The sequence below is a fragment of the Otolemur garnettii genome, unplaced genomic scaffold (assembly GCF_000181295.1).
Source record: "Otolemur garnettii isolate 467f Iridium unplaced genomic scaffold, OtoGar3 scaffold00289, whole genome shotgun sequence".
Lineage (NCBI taxonomy): Eukaryota > Metazoa > Chordata > Mammalia > Primates > Galagidae > Otolemur > Otolemur garnettii.
Genome location: NW_003852684.1, coordinates 328,911 through 333,599, shown reverse-complemented (window position 1 = coordinate 333,599; position 4,689 = coordinate 328,911).

The window sequence follows — 4,689 nt, the reverse complement described above, 5'->3', positions numbered from 1 at the left end:
CCATCCACAGACAAAGAAGTGATGTCCCATTTGTGCCTTACTGATTCTATTGACAGTTGAGATTCCTGACACTAGCCTGACACAACAGTTGAGATTTTGTATAGCAGCCTATCTCAATAAGTAAATAGAGTAAACCATTGTTAGTGGACTTACCCCTCATTTTTACTTTTTACCACAGTTGTAGTTTTGAAATTTTAGTCCTATATGACTTGTCAATGAGATAAAGTATTTTATCATAGGGGAAAAGTTTTCTTAAAACTTTTGTTAGTCAAGTCTTTAGTCTTTATGTGACTCTGACCCTTTGATATACTACGTTCTTACAGTCCCCGGAATCTGCCCCCACAATGAATTCTAGAGTCAAACCAGGCTATTCATATGCACACTAAAAATCCAGAGTACACTCTGCACCTTCTCTGTTGGTCTATTTCAATTGGGACCATATTTCCTTGCCCAAATCAGTCTGAAGCCAGGTAACAGAAATCTCTGGGTAAAACCTACACTTCAGGTCCACTGACAATATCCCAACTAACAAATCCCAACCCTCTTGCCCTGAGTAATTTTTCCTCCCCACAGAGGCCACAATAAATCTCCTCCTTTATGTATTCTCCTATTCTATCTGACTACTGACCTGTCCTTGTACTTTTGTTCTTGGAAACTGTGCCTACCAAATGTACTTCTTTCTTTCTTTCTTTCTTTCTTTCTTTCTTTCTTTCTTTCTTTCTTTCTTTCTTTCCTTCCTTCCTTCCTTCCTTTCTCTCTCTCTCTCTCTCTCTCTCTCTCTCCTTTCTTATTTTCATGAGAGAGACTCTCACTATGTTGCCATGGCCAGACTTTCATGGCCTCACTCTATTACACAGTGATATCCAACTCTTTGGTTGAAGAGGTCCTCCTGCCTCAGCATCTGGAGTAGCTGAAACTAAAGGTAAGGGACACAATGATTGGTGACCTTTTCTATTTGAGTACAAACCATGTGGGATATAGGGCCTGAAGGTGTCTTGCCATTGCTCAGCCTTTTCTCCAACATGAGAGCTCATGGGATCAGCCCACCTTGGCCTCCCAGAACATCCAAATATTGTAGGCATGCGTGGCAAAAGTCATAGAGCTCTACTTAAGAAATCACTTTATGAGGGACTTTGAGGAGTGTCCAATCCTCAGGCACCTGTGACTGTTTTCATATCCCTGGTGGCATATATCACCACAATTATGCATGGATCTCTTTTTTGCTTACCAGGTTTCATTAGTGTTTGTGTATTGAACATGTGGCCTAACATATCTCTTCTAAGCCTATGTGAGAAAGAAGCCAAAAGTTTAAACACCCTGGTACATAGATCAGAAATGTTGGAACTTTTGAGGTAAGCTGATATTTCCCATAATCATCTTAAATAACTGCAGCTATGGAGAACACTACAGGATACATTGCCTAACCAGATGTTGAGAGGGGACCTTCAGTGAGACACCTCCCTTCCAGAACAAGCCTATTCTAGAGAAAGAAGTGAAACATTGCAAAAAGTGGCACTGAGAATTGTGTGACATATCTATCCAGTCTGTGAAATCACTGTCTGATCTTTGCACTTGGTTTCTTGGTCTACAACATCCCAGGGCAGCAGTAGGTCTAAACCATACTCTTCCATTTGCTAACAAATCCATGACTTGAAAAGGAGAGGAAGGGTTATTGAATCCATTGGCAAAGGATCAAACTAACTTTAGGAAGCAAGAATTGAGTGTAGAGAAAAGAACACTGCTTTTTTGTAATAGTTTGAGCCCAACTACAACAACGACAGTAACAAAATCAGGAGATCAACTACACATGCTTTGCATGAGTAAAGCTAAGCTTGAAGATGTTACCACAATTCATCACCCATAGTAATGTCATCTACAGTGATCACACAGTGACTTCATCCAGGAATGTACTGTGATCCAGGCTTCTGGTCAAAGATACTAAGTGGCCTTTTCTGCTCACTTCACTTTGTATCCCTATAGCGTTTGAACCAGGAAATTTCGTAGCCCTCCATCAAAAGACAGAGAAATGATCTCCCATTTTTGCCTTATTGATCCTATTGACATTTCTGTTTCCCCGCACTAAGCTGACACAACAGTTGAGATTTTGTATAACAGTGCGAATCAAATTGCATCACAGCTGACACAACTGGAAAGAGTCACTTAAGTGGGATGCTATTTAAAGGACCTATTTTAACACCAACCACAAAACATTCATTTTAGAGAATCTTACCAATTTACTATACCTAGCTAAAGCTTCAATTTGGTTAAAGCTCTACATGTCTTAAGAATGTCTACTTTTTAAATTTTTTTTATTAAATGATGGCTGTGTACATTAATGCAATCATGGGGTACAGTGTTGTGTTTACATATACAATTTGAAATATTTTCATCAAACTGGTTAACATAGCCTTTATGTCATTTTCTTAGTTATTAAGACATTTATATTCTACTTTTAGAAAGATTCACTTGTACCCTTGTAAGATAAACCATAGAGGTGATCCCTCCAATCACTCTCCCTCCACCCATCCACCTCCCTCCCTTGTCCTCCCCCTCCCCATATTCTTAGGCTATAATTAGGTTATAGCTTTCGTATGAAAGCTATAAATTAGTTTTATAATAGGGCTGCGTACATTGGATACTTTTTTTTCCATTCTTGTGATACTTTGCTGAGAAGAACTACCACTCAGGTAATTGTGGTTTGTGTAAAAAGCAAATTGTTGTTGGTTTCCCTATGCATGTGTGTGTGTATGGGTATTTTTGAGATATGGTTTCCACATGTGGCCCAGGCTAGTCATTGTAGGCCTCAGCCTATATCATTGCAACCTCCAACTCTGGGACACAGGCATTCCTCCTGCCTGAGACCTTCACATGGCTAGGACAACAGGTGCCTATCTCAATGTCTAGATAATTTTGCAGTTTTAGTAGGGAGAGGGTCTCATTCTTGCTCAGTCCATCCTCAGCACCCACTCGTACAAAAACTCCACTCACCTTAGCCTGCCAGAGGGCTAGGAATATAGGTGTGAGGCACCGAGTTTGGTCATTTTCTCTTTCTTTGTTTGACTCCCTGCCAATATCCCTTAGCCACTCCCTCACTTTCTCCCTTGTCCCTCCAATTCTCTCTCTCTCATTTGCTTTCTCTCTCCATTGTTTTCTTTCCTTCATCCTAAGCTTTCCTCTATTTCTCTGTTCTATATAAGGGAAACTTATCTAGTAACAACAAAGAAACTATAAAGGTGACCCATTAATGTGAATTTTTGAACTCTATACTTGAAATGGGTGAATTCTGGAGTGTGTGAAATATATGTGAATAAAGTTGTTATTTTTTTAAACTATGGGATCTTATTCATGAGGAAAATAGAGGAAAATAGAGAAAAACTGTCACTAAAACATAAGTACAGATGAGCACTATAGCTCACAAATACAATCCCAGGAATTTCAGAGGCCAAGACAGAAAGATAACTGGAAGCAAAGGGGTTTCAGACCACACTGAGCAACGTATGAAGACCTCACTTGCCAAAAAAATACTGTAAAGCATCCCCAGGAATGGGTGGCAAGGCCCTCTACTCTCAGCTGTTGAGAACGTTAAACTCAGTGGGATCACTTGAGGTCAGCAGCTTGCATTTATTTTAGCTATGATGGTACCAAAGTATTTTTTCTGAAGCAAAGGGGGAAATGCAGTATCCAATCTATAAGAAATATACTGTATAGGTACAGGAAATGTTGATTACCATACAAATGTTTTATTCATGTATCTCATATGCGATTTATTACTAAGATTGCCATTCTAGATCAATATGGGACATTAACTAATAGAACACATTATATTAATAGAATCAATCATAAAAACCACATGTTAAACTCAAGAGACACAAAAAAGGCTTTTACCAGAGGCAATATATCTTGTTGATGAAATCATTTAAAATTCATAGATGAGAAGGGAATTTCTTCAGGACTACTAAAGGGATTTACAGGTGATTGGATAAATATAACATGCTATATTCAAAGGATGGAATATTTTTCAATGATCAAAAGGAACGAAGTGCATATTTATGTTACAATAGAAATGAACCTTAAAATCAATATAATAAGGGAACAAGGTTACTTACAAAAGGCCATGCTGAGTATGACTGAACTCAGAAGAAGCCTCAAGAGAATGCCAATTGTCTGGTAGGAGTAGGGGGCAGGTGGGGCAGGGTGGGTGGAACATGAAACTAACTGCTAGAAGGTATTGTGGTTCTTGGTGTGGGGGGTAGAAGATAAAGATCTAAAATTGGATTGTGATGATAGCTGTACAATTCTGTGACTGTACTGAAGAACACAGAATTGTACACTTTCAAAGCGTGAACTATTCATTTCAACGAAAGTACTTGACAATGTTTTCTAAAACTTGAGATGCTTAAAAGCCTCATAGCATCAGAAGTACCCAGGTCATGAGAGTACTTGAGAAACAGTCAACCCTATCTCCCTGCTCTAACACAGGTTACCATAAATTAACATGGAAGGCACATTGTTCCAAAATAACGAAGTTGTCATTTTCTTTTTCTTTGAGACAGAGTCTGACTCCTTCCCCCTGGGTAGAGTGACGTAACGTCATCATAGCTAACTGCAATCTCAAACTCCTGGGCTCAACAGATCCTATTGCCTCAGCCTTCTGAGCATCTGGGAGTCCAGGTGCTCCCCCACATTCCT